General features: G+C 36.7%; 2 non-coding genes across 2 annotated transcripts; both read left to right on the top strand.

Moving 5' to 3' along the window:
• Window positions 1–19,378: 19,378 nt before the first annotated feature.
• Window positions 19,379–19,450, top strand: Trnah-gug (transfer RNA histidin (anticodon GUG)). The gene has a single exon. It is a non-coding gene; the product is annotated as a tRNA-His (tRNA).
• A 637-nt stretch (window positions 19,451–20,087) lies between these two features.
• Trnah-gug (transfer RNA histidin (anticodon GUG)) lies at window positions 20,088–20,159 on the top strand. The gene has a single exon. It is a non-coding gene; the product is annotated as a tRNA-His (tRNA).
• The last annotated feature ends 1,330 nt before the right edge of the window (window positions 20,160–21,489 follow it).

Genomic DNA, 21,489 nt, shown 5'->3' on the forward strand with positions numbered 1-21,489 from the left:
CCACTTTATCAAAATTGTCAAACTTTGACTCCTGTGAAGAAGTCTGGGGTTTGTTACATTTCGACAATATTTGTGACACTTTGGGGATCAAAATCATTGATCGGTATATACAATTTGAAAAAAAAGCGTTTTGTCAATGAACAGCAGTATAGAATGAATGAAGATGACTTCACTCAGCTTTTTGCAATTGTATTAAGCTCGTCAAGTGCGTTATAAGTTATTAATAAATTTACTCAATTAAACAATAAACATTTAAGGTTACATATGGTAGAACTGGTGAGTATTTTTTTTTCTTAACCGCATCGCATCAATACAGTGCTTTTTGTTATATCTGAGTGACCATTCGACCCCTTTCATCCATTATTGTTGTCAACTACATCAAAGATACATCATCCAAATCCAAAATGCCGCCAATAAAACACAATTAACCAGTAGAATTTTGACCAATCAAGAATGCGTGACACGCCTTAAAACCCGTTCGGACAAACGTTATTTTTGAAAAAATGAAGTTGACGCCCCACTGCTATTTGTTAGTGTTTTTCGACCATCAATGGGTGTTTCGTTCTCACCGTCAGGTTCTCGCAATCAAACAATAAACGTTTAAGATTATACACACAGCATTGTGTGTTGTGCAATTTATCTGGCGAATAGAACTGAGTATTTTTCTTAAACACATACTGTTAATATTTGTGCCTTTAGAGAGAACGAGTAAAATCGCTTTTCTGAGTGACCCTTCGACCTCATTCATCCATTATTATTGTCCACAACATTCAAAGACGTCTCGCACCTCATCTTGTTCCAGAGTGCAGCCTATAGATAGAACGAAAATGACGTCCATCAGGCCTTTGTTATTGTTTTTTGCCAACCATGGTTGTGATTAATTCTCATTAAACTGTATTAACAGACTATAAACGTTTAAGGTTACACATAGTTTTACGTGTTGGCCCGTTATACTTTCGGATGGCAATGTTGTGAGCTTCTTAGCCAAGCGCATACTATCTATAGATAGAACGATGATGACGTCACTCAGGCCTTTGCTATTGTTTTTTGTTGTTTTTACTTTTGTCATCCATAGTTTTGATTAATTTTCATTAAACTGTATTAACCAGCATGTTGTGAGTTTCTTAGCCAAGCGCACACCATCTATAGATAGTATCCACTTGGCTAAGAAACTCACAACCTTGCCATCCGGTAGTATATCGGACCAACACACAAAACTATGTGTAACCTTAAACGTTTATAGTCTGGATAAAACAGTTGAGTGAGAATTACTCATAAACGCGGATGGCAAAAAACAATTACAAAGACCCGAGTGACGTCAACTTCATTCTATCTATAAAACACATTGCATGTAGAAAGTAACACTCTCAAAGGTCATCATCAATGTTTACAGTGTGTGCTAATGACATATCGCTGTTATCTCCATCAACACTGAGCAATGTTTACACGACTCGTGCTCTCGCTTGTTTATTTTTTAGCCAAGATTCCACCGCACTCGCGTGAGAGCGAGAATCTGGTTGGCAGTGAATGAAAACAACTTTATCTCTGAGGCTTATCGCTTTAGTCGTTTGGCATTCTGTGATTTACAGGAATTAATGGGTAGTGCCACCGAGTATCGCTTAGTTCTCGCCTCTTCTCCAAACAAGGGATTGAAAGGGTTGAGAATGGGTTGATATAAACATAAATTAATTTTGATCAACTCAGGGTGATTTAGTTAACCACCTGGCTGGCTCTCTTGGACATTTTGGTGGGAATCTTTATATATATATATATATATATATATATATATATATATATATATATATATATATATATAGTATGCAGATGGCGTCACTCAGGCCTTTGTTATTGTTTTTGCCATCCGTGTTTGTGAGTTGTTCTCAATAAACTGTATTAACCAGACTATAAATGTTCATGGTTACACAGAGTTTGTGTGTTCGTCCGTTATACTTCCGGATGGCAATGTTGTGAACTCCTTGACCAAGCGCATTCTATCTTTATAGTATGCGCTTGGCTGAGAAGCTCATAACATTGCCATCCGGAAGTATAACGGACCAACGCACAAAACTGTGTGTATCCATGAACGTTTATAGTCAGGTTAATACAGTTCAGTGAGCATTGCTCATAAACGCGGATGGCAAAAAAAAAAAACAATAACAAAGACCTGAGTGACGTCATCTTCGAACTATCTATATCAAGTTTACGATTACGTTCCCAACCTACAGCGATCGACGATCTGACGTCCTCAGATGTTAGCTTGCTATTTAATGGAAACAACGAGATGCTGAAGCAGCGCTCAAACCCTTGTCTCACCTGTGGAAGTGCAATGCCTTACCCACTCAGTCATCTCGCCCCAATTATTTAAGAGAATGTGAGTAAAGAGGTTTTTTTTCCAAGGACTCAACTATGCGTCGAGCGAGGCTCGAACCCAGGAGCTTCCGATCTGAAAGCGAGTGTTATACCACAAGACCACATAGGAGTGTCAGAACTTTAATCACTGAATGACAATACAATTTACAAAACAATGTTACAATTTCTTGAGGCCATAATTGTGACCCAGTATAAAGTCGGAATGAACTAGACCTTCAAAGGTGAATCTAGAATTAAAATCATAAGGATTAGATAGGCAGTTTGAGTTTTATGCAATGTAAGAAATTGTATTTTTATTCTCCACCATAAAAAATAATAGAAATTAACCCCAAGTTTCGCATTTCCTATTTTTCAATCCACCTTTTCTGCTCTAAGGCAGTGGAATTAAAGCTTTGTTATTTGGGAAATACTGGGCATCTTCAGCATAATGCTCAACATTGAGATGGGCTGTAGAAACATAATATTATTATAAAGATAGAGATTCTAACCAAAAAAATATCAGCACCAATATCATCCAGACAACATATCGCTTTGATTGGTCTTGAACTTAAATACATCACGAAACAGACAAATTTGGGAGAAAGCACTGACATAAGACATTGTATTATACCCGAAGAGGTAGTAGACATCGACAAAGCAGGTGGAAGGGGGGGGGGGGGGGGGGCACGAAAAAATTATCCTCTTCCCACAATATCAACCAAGCCCAAATAACTGGGGATCGAATCCCAGACTAGTTCGTGTATTTTTTTAAAAAATATTTATTTATTTATTTATTTATTTTATTTATTTATTTATTTATTTATTTATTTATTTATTTATTCATTCATTTATTTATTTATTTATTTATTTATTTATTTATCTATTTATACATTTGTTTGTTTGTTTGCTTAGCTATGTTTCATACAGATCTTTCCAGATTTCGAGCAAACTGTAGTTTTTACTCATGGTAATTTTAGTAAGATAAGCGACAAGCCATCAAAAAACAGAGCGTACTGTTCATCTTGTTTTATTGTCATACATCGTGATAAGAATAAATGTGAATTAAAGAATAACACCAAGGCTTGAGAGGGATATCTGATACAGAATATAACGGAATGGAAAACGGGAGATGAAGGAGGGAGATGAAGAAGGGAGACGGGATGAGGGCGGGAGAAGGGGGGGGGGGGGATAGATGGGAGCAGGGGACGGGTAGTGGATTTTCATTGTTACAACCAGGTGTGGAGGGTATTATGGAAATTGTTTATTTATTTTAAGATTAACCTGAACCGCAAATTTGGGTAGGTTGGATGCGAGTGGGCGAAGCAGATAGATAGATAGATAGATAGATAGATAGATAGATAGATAGATAGATAGATAGATAGATAGATAGATAGATATATAGATAGATGGATAGATAGATAGATAGATAGATAGATAGATAGATAGATATAGATAGATAGATAGATAGATAGATAGATAGATAGATAGATAATAGATATAGATAGATAGATAGATAGATAGATAGATAGATAGATAGATAGATAGATAGATAGATAGATAGATAAACAGATAGATAAATAGATATATATATATATATATAATATAAATATGTACAATAATATATATATATATATATATATATATATATATATATATAGAGAGAGAGAGAGAGAGGGAGGGAGAGAGGGGGGGATAGAGAGACAGAGAGAGAGATTATAGAGAGGAAAGGAGAAAGAATAATATAAAGAGAGAAGAAAGGAGTGAGAGTGAGTTGGAGAGAGAGAGAGAGAGAGAGAGAGAGAGAGAGAGAGAGAGAGAGAGAGAGAGAGAGAGAGAGAGAGGTAAAAGGAGAGAATTCTACTTCTATACTTTTTTCTTTATAAATCAAAGATTATTTTCATCTTTGTTTCCTTAGCAATGGCAGAATCCGCACATGAGGTTTTGTTTTACTCATAAAGCATGTTGACACAACAAGAAGTGGCTCACAATGGCTTGTTTGTATAGGTATTTTATCCTCTGTACCAGCGGGAATTAAACCCGTTAACTACCGTACTCTAGAAAAACACGTATCTAAAAATTTGGCTAGAAAATTCGTCCTTCAAATATCGATCGATTTAAATGACCCTCATCTTAGCAAAAACTCTCAAACCTGGGACTGAAGGAAGACTTCGTGGAAGTTCCAGGTTTGAGAGTTTTCTCCAAGATGAGGGTCATTTAAATCGATCGATATTTGAAGGACGAGTTTTCTGGCCAAATTTGTAAATACGTGCTTTTCTAGAGCACAGCAGTTAACTTGATAAACCAAAGATTTCTTTGTTCACTCCACTCCCCGACAACGACAGAGAAATACTAGACAGAACCAGCGACTTCTAAACATGTAATAATATACATACAAGGATTTCTAGCTATCTGCCTCGACCGCAGGCACCCACCAAAAAATAAAAAATAAATAGACACAAGATTGAATGGCAATTGTATTTGTTTGAGGAGGTCGGGTGTGAGGGAGCATTTATCATAATAATATAATACGCATCCAATTAAATAGATTATTTGGTACTTGTAATTTAAAATGATCGTATTGTATCTTATTAAGCTTCACTTATAAAGTATGAGTTATAATTAAATGAGGCGATCTGTATTTGATTCATAAACTTAAATGAATAAATAGATAAATAAATAAATAAATAAATGAATAAATAAATAAATAAATAAATAAATAAATAAATAAAAGGAGCGTCATAAATCTGAACAGGATACATACTAAGCCGCTAGAAGCTGCGGACTGTAAAATGTAAAATACAAAAATGGATATAAACAACCTCGACATTTAGTTCTTTTTTGAAGCTGTTATATTCATTTTCTTCCTAAATCTGTTTATTTTGACTTAATTTTCTGTTCTATTGTTCTCTGGATGTGATACTACCACATTTATACGGTTTATGTGCAGAACTTTTCTGTTAGCGAGTATGGCAATGAGGTGGGAATACTTGCATTGAGTAGATACCAGTAAGTGGTTCTTCTCATTATTTTGAATACAACCAATTTCTTAAAATTTTATATTGAACCATTTTCCGTTCTCGACATTGGAAAAGAATTCTACAATAAGTGAGCGAAATGTATTGCAGGAACCATCCCTCCATGAACCAAATAAAAAGCTCCGTGGAGTTCTCTTACGACGTCGAAAAATGTATTGTCTTTCAAGGCAATTGAATTTGACTTAAAATTATACTCAAACTAAGTACATTGGTGTTATGCTCTTGGAATCTACATCTGATCCCTATTTGTTCTCAGTTCCCCTATGTCTTACTTTTTCTTGAGTGCTTTAATTGTAATTCTAGAACTTTTTTCTATCCCATTTTCTTCCTTTTTACTGGCGCTGATATAACCTAAATGTGTTGAGAGCGCCGTAAAACCCTTAAAAACAAACATAAAAACATGTTCAACACTCAAATCATAAATTTTGAGTTGATCGACATATCATCACGTTCATTGAACGGACATCGTTCATTGAACGGCCAGCTCTGTTTGCATCGTATATCAAGTAATAAGAAATTTTCACCGGGCGTTCAAAACAAAGACAATAATACATGTATAATATAATATGATAACGACATCATTGTAGCCACACGCCACATACCAGAACATTGACCAGCCCTGTTATTGAAACATGTGACCACTCCATTCATTTCTCCATCCAACCAGGTGATCTGCTCATTACATTTTCTCCAAACAATTTAATACTCATGACATTCATCGACTCACGTTCTCCCACGTTCATCCTTAGTACGACCATACTACGATGAAACACTTCTTTATTTTCATTTTTGACAGAAAACATTCACTTAAAAATTTGATAAATTAAAGATGATCCCAAATGTCCAAAAGTCTTAAAAGTACGTTTCTTTGAAGCTTCCGGTTTGAGACTTTTAACAACTTTGAGGATAATCTTAATTGATCGATATTTGAAGACATTGTTTTCTAGCCAAAATGGATAAAAATTGTTTTGTAAGATTTTGGTAGAAGTAGCCTGTAAGTACCTTTGCTAGTAACATATGGTAAAGTCATTGCCTCTTTGTCTACCTTTTCCCACGATCGACTACAAAGACCCCTCCGATCCCCACCTTCAAATCAACTCCAATTCTTTCTTTTTTCTACCTTTCAATCCATTTTGGCACACGTCGTAATGGAATTTATCGCCAAAACATACCTTTACAGCCCCATCTACCATCCCCCCTCCCCCCTTTCCCAACAATCTAACCCCACTTTTCCCAGGCTCAAACTCCATCTTATTCCGATTTTGGATTGTTTTCCTTGTTGTTGTATTTTTATTATTATATATTATCAATTATTATATATCATATTTTAGCAATTGTTTAATATATAATATATGCTATGTTGCAAACATTGAGAAATCCTGCGCCTTTATATAAATCAATATCCACTGAACGAGCTCCAAGAGATTTTAAAGGAGTCCCAAGCCAACAGCAACTCTCAACATGTAGGACTCTTGTGAAGCGCTGGCTTCAACAATTTTTTTCTTCTTTCTATTAACAGAAACAACGCTGTAAATACATAGAAAATGTAAGATTTTTGAAGTGTTGTTCCATTTTTTAAAAACGCTATTTGTAGAGAATCCAAGTTTGAAGGATTGTGGGATATTTGTATTCTGTTTGTGTGTTCACTTCATCAATAGAAACATAATGACAATAAACTGAAAAAGTTGGATGTGGAATTCCCCCACTTTGCCCTACTCATTTTATACCCGAATCCGATGAGAGAATAATATGAGTAAAGAGCTTCTTTCAAATGATTCAACTTTGCTTAATTAGGACGGGACTCGAACCCGATATCTTGCCCATGAGCAAGTGTTACGCCACCAGCAGATTACAAAGCCGCTCTCCCTACAGGCCTGCTGTAATCGTCAAATCAAAATTTTAAGGAGAAAAAAAGACAATAATTTTGGAATTCTTTTGAAAATATTCCACGTTGAAAAATGAAATCAGTAGATGAACAAAGAAACATGATTTCAATCGCCTACCCTCTTTGTTGGCTCATCAAATCCACCACTGTGACACCTTGATTTAACATTATAATCATCTTAAGTATTTGGGAAATCCATGGTATTTCCATAGAGAATAATTCCATGATAATAATGTGTCAGTTGGGTTTATTTTCAACAACCCAATCAATCTCCAGCTGTCTGTCTTCAAAGACTTTTCAACACTTTCAAAATTCTTTTAAAAGGTCCCGACAGCTGAGTTGATTGAGCCCTCGTTTCATATGCAAAGGGACCGAGATCAATCCCGGGGGATATTGAGATGTTTTCCCGACCCACTGTCCACCCAGCATTGATTAGGTATCTGGGTCTGTTAGATCTAGCGGATAGTACTTTGCGATAGACTAATGTCCTATCCAAGGGTAGCAAGCAATTGTCATTGTCCGTTTTACGTGATAGAATTCGGAATTAACTCCGACTCCATGGGCCAAATGGCTCTGAAGGACTATTTTTTAAGGGGGAGATAACAGTACTACACTGGCACCGCCTCGTACACACGTTTCCAGAATTTTAATGAAAACCATAGAAAGTAATTATAAGAAAATAACCACGCGGGTTCTCCTTGGATTTGACCCGAATAATCGGGATTGCCCGCAAAATGATCATCATATTTGGGACTAGCTACACACTATTTGATTCTCTCTCTATACTTATAATTATATAAGTATATTTGTGTATATTTATTTATATCACACACACACACTTTCTCTCTCTCTCTCTCTCTCTCTCTCTCTCTCTCTCTCTCTCTCTCTCTCTCTCTCTCTCTTTATTTCTTTCTTTCATTCTCACTCTCCCTCACTCTCTCTCTCCACTCACTCACGTTCTCCCCCCCCCCCCCCCCCCCCCCCAACCACTCTTTCTCACTCGCTCTGACCCCCCCCCCCACCCCACCCTCAGACTAGTCTTGTATTCTCTATGCCCCCACCCACCCCCCTCAAGTAGGCGCGTATACAGATCTCCTCTCATAAGATCAATTTGTCCGTCTACCTACTAACCCATTCATTTATCTATCTATCTATAAACAAAAAAAAAAGAAGAAAAAAAAGGATGAATGATTTATACATGTACTGCTTGAATTGAAAATTTCACAAACTTTGAAAATGTCGAGATAGTTGTACATAATATGATAGGTATTGGGCCCCTGACAGAGCTAAGCGTTCCTTCACCAACAACTGGCCATCCAAACATGAGACATGAGGGAGATTTAAAAAAGAAGTATTATAGTTATATAAAGTTTTGAAATCATTTATCTTTAATTCCTTTTTCATCTTTATTCCTTTTTTTTTTTTCCTTCTACTCGATTCTTCTCAACCAAACATCCTTCATCTTTCATCAATCCCATATTTTTTTTTCTTACAACATCATTTGTTTTGTTCTGCTTTGTTTTCTCCCTTGAATATTTACCTGCCCAGCCCCACCCCCTATTCTCCCTCCTTCCCATTTTCACCTTTGACCCCCTGCTGCACGTGTCAATCTGTCATGAATGTGTACATATTATCTACTTCTCATCTATCTATTCTATCCTCCAGCTTCCCTATTAACTGTGGAATCAACCCGTATTATTATCTACCTTCAATCATCACACCTCTGTGATTTAAGTTGTTTTCCCCATTCTTTTCAACAACGATGTGCTCGAATCGCTTATCTATGATCTATCTGCCTTCCACCCCCACCCCCTCCCTCCCCCCGCCAACCCCACCCACCACCATCTCTTATCTCTCCCCCCAAAGGCCTTAAGGACATGTCACCGCTTTTCTTTTTTTTTTCTTTTTTCCCAGGGCATGTGAGGTCAAACAGCCGCATTCTCACAAATCCCACTTATTTAATTTTTGAAAGAAAAAAAAAACAAACACACACACACACACACACACACACACACACACACAAATAACTACTTGTGCTTCAATTATAGATCTTTTTGACCTAGAGCTTGTCAAAACGTCTGAAACCCGAGACTTCCTATTTGTACTGACTCTGTTTCGTTAACACGTTTTCAGATTTTTATGAAAAATATAGAAATCTAGTAATTATAAGAAATTCACAACGATTCGACCCTAACAATCGGATTATCCAACATCTCTCTCTCTCTCTCTCTCTCTCTCTCTCTCTCTCTCTCTCTCTCTCTCTCTCTCTCTCTCTCTCTCTCTCTGTGTGTGTGTGTGTGTGTGTGTGTGTATCTATCTATCTATCTATCTATCTATCTATCTATCTATCTATATATCTATCTATCTATCTATCTATCTATTTATCTATCTATCTATCTTTCTTTCTTTCTCTCAGATTTTTAAAATAGTGTGGGTCATGTCTTTAACGATCGATATTTAATTAAAAAGCTTTCTCAGTTGCCAAATTGAGGAAAGAGAAGAAAAATAAAAGTGTTATGCCATAATAGTACAGAGGAGTGGACATTACGTACTGAACACAAAGAGGAAAAGATAATTTTTTTTTTTTAGGCTGAATGCACTATGTAAAGGTGGGCAATTATGATAAGCTATGGACGATCATGTTTAAATACCGGAGATTATTTAGTATTTTGGTCACTCAGGGGTTTGGATAGCTCAGTTGATAGGGCACATATCTCAAAAGTAATATGATTAGCTTTGATCCCAGAATAATGTGTCAATCTTTCTTTTTTTTTTTTTTTTTGTGTCATTAGGGCAGTGAAGTCGTGACGTCACAGTTTCTACTCTTTCGGTTCCAATATCCCTGAAAGTTTGTATGTAACCATTCCTTCGGAGGACTAATAATGAATAGATTACATTAATTGAATCATAAGATGACAGCTATTTTAGTAGCAGGATGTATAGGCAGATTCTTAGGATTACCCTGAAGGATTATAAAAGAGTGACCTTCAACTAGTCAAACGATCTTCAACCTGAGACTACCAATGTCCCAAGTTTGAGACTCTCTATGAATTGTGGAATCAGCCATCATTATCTTCCTTCATCACGGTGTGACATTTGAGTTTGTTCCTCCGCATTCAATTCAACAATCCAAATGTACTCAGATCGCCTTTCTATCATCTATCTACTATCTCGCCCCAGGCCTTAGCAGGGCATGTGTGTCAATGATTATCTTTTCAAACCAATTAACTGACGGCCCTGTGGAAATACACGTATTTAAAAATTTGGCAAGATAATTTTCCCCTCTATATATTGATCGATTTAAATGATCCTCATTTTGACAAAAACCCTCAAAGTAAGAACTCAGGTTTAAGAGTTTTTTGTTAAGATGAGGGTCATTTAAATCGATCGATATTTATTGAAGGACGAGTTTTATGACCCAAGTTTTCAAAAACGCGTATTTGTTTCATCTTTGTTTCTTCAGAGTACAACATTTAATCAGTTAAATAAGGAATGTGAGGTCAATACAGACGGACGTACTCTTACAAAATACATTTTTTTATACATTTTGCCCCCCCCCCCCCCCCCCCCCCCCCAAAAAAAAAAAATTTAAAATTCAACGATTGATTAAGAAAATGATAGGCTCTGAATCTGTTAAAAAGTCTTTTGGAATTTAAATTATTTTTTAAAAATTCAATATTTAATTGAAGTTGTTTTCTCTGGCCATCAACACACACATATTTGTAATGTAAGTTTTGTTTCCATATTCTATACAACCCCATGTCTACTCAGATCGTCAAATATCTATAATTTATCTACCTCACAGCCTTAGGGGCATGTTTCAACTATTATTTTGTTTTCACAAGGCATGTGAGGTCAATACGGATGTACTTCTCTGACACCTCATGGAAATCACATTGCGCTAAACTAGTTACTGGTGGATGGCGTCAATAGTCTTCAACAGTCGTACTATCACTTCCTTCCTTATGACGTATGGTAACTTAGTAACACTGGCTCTAAACTATCGGAACAATGGCTGACGCCGTATGAAATATTTCCCCGGCGAGCTTAAACGCGTATCCAGAGGTAAAAAACCCCATCAATTTGATCATGTATTGACTTTTACACATTCTGATCACAAGGCATATGAAAAGGGAATGAAAAGTTCTAGCCAGCATGAAGAATAAAAAGTAATGATTTTCTTTGTTTAGAACCAAGATGGCCGCCGTTGCCGGGCGCGTGACATCAGACTATTGAATCCAATTGTAGAGCGTCTCTCTCTCGTGACCAGACAGAGGTGTTGTAACAGTCGGGCGTGAGTTCGACCGTGGCCTTCGTTATACTAAGAGTTCACGAAGGCCATGGTTCGACTCCCCATCGGTGCAAAAGATTTTACTCTCTCTTGTCATCCCATTGTTTCTACTCACTTCATTCCTTGTTAAAACCAGCATCTGATCCATAGTACTATGAGCTAGGCAGTCTGAAACTCAATAGTAAACACTGACTGCTAACAATCATTACTGTCGATCTAACAAGAAATTGTGATTATCCACATATCTTATGGATTACTTTTCACAAAATCATCCTCCTGACCAAGATGGTTGTAGAGGAGACAAGAGATAATATGATTTTGCAGCAAGGGCCCTCACCCGTATCATCTCTTAATAGATTATAAAGGCCTTCACTGTCTGTCCTCATCTTTCCTGTTATATTTTTACTGTTGAAAAATGGCATCACTTAAATTGAGCTTTTATATAGCGCAATATCCACTAAATGTGCTCAAAGCGCTTTACAAGGGTTCCCTGGTCAACAGCAACATACGGGACATGACGCCTGTTAAGCGACATTACATTTTTTCGGACAAAGACAACGCTGTTCACGACCAGGTACTCATTTTACACCTGAGTACGGTGAGAGAATGTGAGTAAAGAGTCTTTTCCAAGGACTCAACTATGCGCCGAGCGAGGCTCGAACCCAGGACCTTCCGATCCGAAAGCGAGTGTCATACCACTAGACCACATAGCCGCATTCTATAATCAACATCAATGAGCAAATGTCGGCAAAAATTGAAAGTTACGCACGGATATCCAGCGCCGGGTTCAGAGATAAAGACAATGAAAGTATACAGAGGGAGTGAGAGAGTAAAGGTCATGAAATTGAATCCATCTTCAATAGACCCGCTAATCCATAAACTTCCACCTGATGACGTTAAAACCCATCGATAATGAGGGGGTAGACAGCCCATCTCACATTTATAAACTCAGCGAGGATGCAATTTGATATTGTGGTGAGTTAAGCTGATAAGTCGCCTGTTTGAAGTAGGGGCGCAAGCCGCCTAATTGTTTACGCCTCTCTGGATTGTAGGCACGTGCTAAAACTCAGAAAACAACCGTAAAATGGGTGGCTGGGTGAGCAGGGGGGGGGGGGGGCACTGAATACCGCTGTGAGCAAGAACGGATGGAACAATTTAGTGGATTAAAGGTTAGAGGGGGGTGTGGTGGTGTGGGGGAGTGTTGGTGGGCGTAACCTATTAATGCAGTGGCGTAGAATTACGTAGGTTTGGTCTGGGGCGTGAGGATTTCATGGTCATCTTGTTTTGAGAGGGGTTAGGTAACGGTGTGCCGGCGATGGACAAAGAAATGATTGGGGGAGTAAGAGCGCCATTCACTCTGATGTTCTTTCTTTCTTTCATGACGAGGTTATTCACATTTTATGTCCAGTTCACATTTGGTGTGATGAGAATGAAAGTGGACCTGATACAAAGCTACAACAACAGATCTGTACTACACTACTGCTGTTGCTTTTCGAAAGTACATAGTACATACCACGTGTAGAGTGGTACTTGAGATACCGCGAGTTTCTTTGTAGTTTTTTGTTTAGATTGTGTGGGTGGGTGTTGCAGGTATTGGGTGTTTATGTAGAGATTTTGTGACGTGTGAATGAGTTTATATTGTGTGTGAATTGACGGGTGGCTTTCCCCGCGGGAGGAAAGAAGATTGGATGAAGTTTTGTTTTTTACATCTATTTAAACAGCGAGCTTGCTTAGTGTTGTGGTGGGAATTGCGAAAATGTGGACGGGTGGTGGCGGCAGTGGCTATCACAGATTAGTGGTGTCTATTTCGATCTGTGAATGGAACGCGACAAAAAGGGGTGGTCAATATCATTGAAAGTTGTTGAATGGAGAATGACGGTTTATACAAACACTATGGTTACATTTATTGACTGATGCCTTTACTCTACTGAGTTGGTTGTGGTTGTGGCTGTGAACAAAGAGACCTTATCTGCTTTTGTCATAGGAGCGATCATAATTATGACTGAATAGTGTTCCGGCTCGGAGCGAACCAGATCACGAATAGTGAATCAGAAAAAGAGAAGAAAGAGAAAGAGATGGATAGATATATAGATAGAGTTAGGGGAGAGAGAGAGAGAGAGATAGAGAGAGAGAGAGAGAGAGAGAGAGAGAGAGAGAGAGAGAGAGAGAGATCGGCGATGTGGGCTGTTTTGTATCGTAAAAATAATTTTTTAAAATAAAGTGAACCAGATAACGATACGTGATTTAAAGTTTTGAGTGATCAGAGAAAAAATGACATTTTCCGTTTTAGCTTCTTGAGAAATTGGCTTTATTCTTCGTCCTTAATAAAACAATAATTCTGGCTATCCATTCAATATTTACAATCTAAACCAATCCGACTCTTTGCCGTTTATAGGTGATTTTTTGGTTGTCAAAACTCTCAAACTTGGGACCTACCATGATAAGTATAATTAAAATCGGTCGATATAAAATAAATAAAAATAAAATTCCCTTTATTCATCCCCAAGGGGAAATTTGTCTTTAGGGTCTATTCCAAGGGAAGACTGGAATAACCCAGGCGTCAGCCGCAGAGCAGCGCCGCAAAGTGAGCTAGGGCGATGTGACTTGCTCAAGGCCACACAACGCAGCGGCAAGTGATTGGACTCGGTACTTTTCGGGTAGGAAGCAAAGACCGTACCACTGAGCCACGCTGCCCCCTAACATAATTCGAAGAACGAGTTTTCTGGCCAAATTTCCATATACGTGTCTTTCCAGAATACGCAGATAACTGGTAAAATGGGATGTAAAAGAACCCACCAATTACAAAAGGCATTTATTACTGCTGTGTCGTGTTGACATTTATCTTTCTCATTGTCAGTGTAACCTATATGAATGAGTTTCTATTGTTATGGTAATACAATCCTTATCACTTCAATATGAAAGCAATCACTGACAGCATAGTGATAATAGAATAATATCCAATATAATTTTTATATACGTATCTTTCCAGAGCACGCAATTAACGGGTTAAAACGGGATGTAAAAGAACCCACCAATTACAATAGGCATTTTTATTACTGCTGCGTCAAGTTGACATTTATTTCTATCATTGTCATAGTAACCTATATGAATGAGTTTCTATTGTTATGGTAATACAATCCATATTACTTCAGTATGAGAGCAATCACTGACAGTTTAGAGAGTAATTAATAGAGTAATTTCCAATATACATTCTTCCAAATAGATTGACAGAACACTGTTACTGTCAAGTTTATTAGTTCTACCAACCATTATCATTGTCATGTCACAGACAAGGTCATCTGCAGGTCTTGTAAAAATTAAACATGTGTTGTGTTAGTGAAAAAAAAATGATCTTGATTCTTGATTCAAATTCTGTCATCGTATTCAGGTGTAAAATGAGAACCTGGTCTGTAGTAATAACGCTGTCTGTCGACAAAAGAATAGAAAAAATACGTTCTTTCTCTTGAGAGCATTTTTGTTACACGACTGATTGCTTTAATTCGAGAATTTATGTAAAATATTATTTTTAAAATGAGAGTGATTCATAAGTCAAACAGGAAGCTGGTTTTTCAGAGATAATAAAGAAGCTGTGATGGAAGCCACGCTTTATCATCAGCTGCTGGCGCTTGTTTTTACCATGTCCACATTTTAAATGTTTTCTCATCTTTTCCACAAGCTAAAAATTTTATTAATAATAGACGTCGAGAAGGGCTATTATTTCAGATTATGTTTTCACATACACAAGCATGTACACACACATTCACACACACATACACAAACGCACATACACAAATTGTTTCTGTATTGTGATGCCTGCTATTTACTGTGATTTTATACGTTGAGAAAGCGGTGATTTTAAAATAATTAGATAATGTGTATCATTTCTAGGAAGTAATGTCATGTCATGGGAAAGCGAAATATCTTGAAAACCAATGTTTATAAAGGAATGGCTATTACAGAAATTTCCCTGATCTCTTTTTTTTCTTTTAATATAATTTTGATCTGTGGTATTCGCTATGATTATAATCATTTTGTCGTGGTAAACTGAGATAAACTGTTTACAAGGGAACCATCGTGGTAGTTGTTGGTGTGTACTTTATTTCTATGGAACGCAGGTGTCCTTGCGGCACTGTAATCAATTTACACTCTTAATTCGATTCTGGGTGGGGTTTAGACCTCCTATAGTGGGCAGGGAGGAGGTACTTACTGTGTCTTCTATCCCCCTATATGTTTTCCAACTTGCTTTCTGTCTTTGTCTTGGAATGATATTACTTAGTTTTGTCCTGGTTCTGACCGGATACCCTGGCTGAGAGGGAATCAGACGAATGTATAGATGTTTTTGGGAGATGATATTTTTTTCCTTGTCAATCATCTCTCTGTTATGCACTGTATTATATTTTGTTTATATATCATAAGACTTGGAACTTTTGAGTGTTTTCCTCTTAGAAGCAACCTGTGCTTTGTCTGGATGAGACCAATCCCCCTTTGCCTTACCTTTTCTTGGGTGCTTCAGTTGTAATTCTAGAACGTTTTATTATCCATGTTCTTCTTTTTTTTTCTGGCACTGATATGACTTTTGCAAGCGCCGTAAAACCCTTAAAAACAAAACAAGAACATATTTCTATTTATTTACTCCTTTAGCACTAATTGATACCAGGCAGTCTTAATTCCTTTAATGACCATAGCCCTTGTGTGAAAATTATATATTCCTGGCCATTAAAATCAACGTTTTTATCAATGCTGTAGACAAAGGGAAGGAGAAATCTCCATGGATAAAATCATGTCATGTTTGACCACCTGTATAATGAATTGTCTTTTAAATGGTCTTTGTGAGGATTCTTGGTATTGTAGTTTGTAGGTGAGAAAAGGAAGAAGGCCCCAGGATAAGAACAGCTAGACTCCTGTGTCCTTCCAGTCTACCCGTCCTTAAGTACGGCTAGCCACTTCGTTAATAGATACCACCAGAAAGAGAGAGTTACTGTTTCTGGGGCATGTGTGGAGAAGAGTCGCAATAGAAAAGTTGGTAATATCTGGGATGATCGAAGGAAAGAGAGCTAGGGGAAGACAGAGAATGTCATATCTAAATAACCTAAGAATGGCCAAAAGTGGTTTTAAAAGCAACGCAGACTTCATGCGCACCGCAGAAGATCGTGATACGTGGAGATAGCTGACCGGCAACGTGCTCATGAGTACTCAAGCCACAATGGGTGATGATGATGACTTTCGTCTTCCGACATGTAGCTTCAGTTGCGAGTGTCTTGAAATCGTCATAAAATCAAATCGAGTCACTGAAATCGCCGTAAAATTGTGTCGCTAAAATCGTCGTAAAGTCGTGTCGTTGACATCATCGTAAAAACGAGTCCCTTTACTCACATTCTCTCACCACACTTTGAAGTAAATAAATGAGTACATGGCTCTAGAATTGTAATTGGGCATTAAAACTGTCGTGTTTCCTGCTACATGTTTAGTACTGCTCTTTGCTTGAGGTCCAATGCAATGCGCTTTGAGTACATTTAGTGGTTATTTCTCTATATAAAAGCTAAAGCTCAAGCTAGAGTGCGAGAAAAAGTTAAGAGGATAAAAATCAAATACCAGCTGGGTTTGGCCCTTGATCAATCGGTCAATCAACTTGAATTTTGTTACAAAGTATAGCAAACAGTATACAAATAGTAATAGTAGTAGTAGCAGTAGTAATAGTAGTAGTAGTAGTAGTAGTAGTAGTAGTAGTAGTAGTAGTAGTAGTAGTAGTAGTAGTAGTAGTAGTAGTAGTAGTAGTAGTAGTAGTAGTATTTGTAGTAGTAGTAGTAGTAGTAGTAGTAGTGTAGTAGTAGAGTAGTAGTAGTAGTAGTAGTAGTGTAGTAGTAGTAGTAGTAGTATAGTAAGTAGTAGTAGTAGTAGTAGTAGTAGTATAGTAGAGTAGTAATAGTAGTAGTAGTAGTAGTAGTAGATAGTAGTAGTAGTAGTAATAGTAGTAGTAGAGTAGGTAGTAGTAGTAGTAGTAGTAGTAGTAGTAGTAGTAGTGTATAGTAGTAGTAGTAGTAGTAGTAGTAGTAGTAGCAGTAGTAATAGTAGTATAGTAGTAGTAGTAGTAGTAGTAGTAGTAGTAGTAGTAGTAGTAGTAGTAGTAGTAGTGTGTGTAGTAGTAGTAAAGTAGTAGTAGTAGTGTATTAGTAGTAGTGTAGTGTAGAGTAGCAGTAGTAGTAGTAGTGTGTTGTAGTAGTAGTAGTAGTAGTAGTGTAGTAGTAGTAGTAGTGTAGTAGTAGAAGTAGTAGTAGTAGTAGTAGTAGTAGTAGTAGTAGTAGTAGTAGTAGTAGTAAGCAGTATAAGAAGCATATATATATATATATATATAGTATATATATAGTATATATATATACATATAAAATATATATATATATATATATATATATATATATATATATATATATATATATATATATAACCCATATAATTTCTATTTTACCTTATTTTTAGATGTGTGGAGTTTTTCTCACTTTTTGACAATTAGGGGATTATTTTTATGAATCGAGATTTGAAGAAAATATATTCAAACCAGCATGAAATAATATTGTGTTTTACAAATGTATGACTAAGACAGGAAGTTTCATTCAACTCTTATCATAATAAAATGAAATCATCTCTTTCTACCCTGATGAATCCGGAACTTAACAATCTACAGACTAGGGGTATGAGAAGGCTAAGATTTGGAGACGTGTTTAACCAGGGACACTTTTGTGTAAAGTGAAAATGTCACGGATGCAGGCTAAAACACACAGTGCAATCATCATCGAAACTCTTCAAGTTTATTTCTTATCAGAAACTACGAACAGGCCGAGCTCCTGAAATGTTAAGCGATGTGAGGCAAATATTAATGTTCACTGTAATATATGGTTTGTAAAATGTAAAACACAAAATGGGGAAGGAATCTTGGGTTAGAATCCCGTCGTCGCAGGTGGTGCAGAGTCCCTTGAATAGACTCTTTCTTCATTTCTCTCACCGCACTCAGGTGTAATAAGAAATGCTGACCAGTGTCAGTGTTACATTTTTTTAATGTAATAACAACTTATAGGAATAATGTCCTGACCTGAACGAGTTGTTGGTGTGCTTGTTCAAATTCATTGTAAAGTATTTTGATCGAGAATATTGTACTTCATAAAAAAAAAAAAGCTGAAAAAAGTGACAGCAGTATTTTATTAATTTTTTTTTCTTTCAGTCTTGTTCCGAGGCATGGAAATGTATTGTTATATTTATAAGTTTGTGATGGCTAGATTTGCAAAATATTGGACATTGCATATGAAGAAATTACATTTGAGGTGTTCTCGAGGCGTAATAAAGGTCCCATTTGGCTATTTTGATAATATTGAGAATAATTTAATAGTTGAATAGTTTAAACATACATGACTATATTTATCTGTCCTTTTTTTCCATTTGTCAAAAATCCTATTTTTTAGGATGGACTTTATAAAAAGCAATATCCATTGAAATAATATGCTCAAAGCTCTCCTTAAAGGGGTTCCAAGATTGCGAGCAATGAGTTTTCTCAAAGGACCCAACCTTTCGCCTCTCACGGAGTGACCTGAATCAGCGACCTATAATTCTGAAAGCGAGTGTCATGACCATCAACATCTCAATAGATGACAGTGGTCATAACACAAAACGACGAAGCCAGGCAAGGAATAGAAGCAAACCAGATTGGTGGAAATCGAGACAAGGACGACTGCACTGTAAACCTTATCTTTTCTTACATCAGCCTTTATCATCGAGCATTTCCATTGTCTTGAATGCTTCATATAGAAACAAATCGTCACTAGTTACATCGCCGTGATCGTATAGTGGTTAGTACTTTGCGTTGTGGCCGCAACAACCCAGGTTCGAATCCTGGTCACGGCAACTTTTTTTTTTTTTTTTTTTTTTGGTTTATTTTTTCTTTGTCGGAGGAAGCTATTTGGACGAATGTTATAGCTAAAAAAAAAACAAAAAACACCCTTATGCGAACAAAGTATTATTACTATCATCCTCTATTTCCTACCCATTGATGTTTTGGTGAATCCAGATGTGACCAAACACTTTCTCTCCTAGCCAAGTATTATTATCTTCACTTCACTGTTCAATGTGATTCAAAGAAAATAATAAGAACAAATTATAGGCATGTCGCACACTCGGGAGTAAATACCCCGACGACGTCGTTAGTTAATCATCTGCTCATATTTTATGAGGGTCTTGAATGCTTCTTGTAGAAAGAACTCATTTTTAGTTAAATGATCGTGTTTCCGTCTGGTTTTCTTTTTTGTTTTGTCATCTTTCCATTGAATGTTAGTTGTGCGTTTGATTTGAGTGTTCATTTTACATGTAGAAAGAAATCTCACACACCTGCGGCTATGGCAGAATGAAGCGCATCCAGTAGGAGTAATGTAAATATACCGATTGTGTTGTTTATTCTGATATCAACTCACAAAATAGCTTACAAATAATGGGTGTGCCTTTGGTTTGAATGTTTCAAATAGAAAGATAACGTCTAACATTCATAGCCGTGATCGTATAGTGGTTAGTACTTTGCGTTGTGGCCGCAACAACCCAGGTTCGAATCCTGGTCACGGCAACTTTTTTTTTTCTTTATTCAAGCATGTAGCTTGTTTTGACCCGGTTAAACAACTGAAAAATTTCATTTCATTTTTTTTAAATGTTATTTTTTCCCCTTCTTCTTTTTTCTGTTTCTAGTAAATTGATCTTTACGTGAATCTGTATATGTGGCTAAACATTTTCTCTGCAAGTCAAATACACACCCTATTCACAGTACAATTAATTGTTCTACGGGATAAGAAAAAAAATAGCAACAAAATATATATTATATGACATATTCAAGATAAAGAGCTAAATAAATACACCATGAAATTTAAATAACTGTTTTTCTGTATCCTTTTCTATTTTTGTTCTGTCATCCAGATATTCATTGAATATTGTGTTTGATTGGAGTGATCTTGGTTGAATCTTTCATTAAAACCTTTAGAAAGAAATCACCAACAACTTCATCGCCGTGACCGTAGGCTATAGTGGTTAGTACTTTGCGTTGTGGCCGTAACAAACCATGTTCGAATCCTGGTCACGGGTGAAAGAAGGAACTTATTCTGAATAGATTACGCAATTGGAAATCTTTTATGTTATATTTTTGTTATCATTCCACATGCCGATTTTTCCTATTCTTCCTTCTCCTTTTTGTTCCAACTTAATCTTTAGTTTAATTCAGATGTGACCAAAAACTTTCTTACGTTGTCATATTATATTAGTAATCTCACCTCTAATAGGATTCAGTAGTCGTAACGTCATTTCCTTCCTAATGACGCATGGTAACTTAGCAACACTGGCTCTAAACTATCGGAACAATGGCGGACGCCATATGAAATATTTCTCCGGCGTGCATAAAAGCGTATCCAGAGGAGAAAAAAAAACCCATAAATTTGATCATGTTTTGACTTTTACACATTCTGATCACAAGGCATATGAAAAGGGAATGAAAAGTTCTAGCCAGCATGAAGAATAAAAAGTAATGTTTTCTTTGTTTAGAACCAAGATGGCCGCCGTTGCCGGGTGGCGTGACATCAGACTACTGATCCAATTACTTTATACGAAATGAGAAAAGGACGAATAAGCATAAGAGGTGAGAATGCTAATAATATAATTCAAGCACTTCGACCACTCTATTAGGTGAATGCGGTTATCACAGATTATGTCCCTTAGTTGTAAACAGCACAGTGAATACTTTTAAGAGGACAGCACACACGTAAACACTTTTAAAAAAAAAAGATAGGGCTCCAATGTTTCTTCGTGTGAACAAAACTCACACACGTCATTTTAGAAACAAGCCTTAACATTGAGATACCAGTCCCCTGTGGAGAGGTCATTGTAACGTTTTTTTGTCCACAAACCAAGGG

Source organism: Berghia stephanieae, chromosome 3 (genome assembly GCF_034508935.2).
Source record: "Berghia stephanieae isolate SIO BIC M18660-M18661 chromosome 3, UCSD_Bste_1.3, whole genome shotgun sequence".
In the NCBI taxonomy this organism is placed as follows: domain Eukaryota; kingdom Metazoa; phylum Mollusca; class Gastropoda; order Nudibranchia; family Aeolidiidae; genus Berghia; species Berghia stephanieae.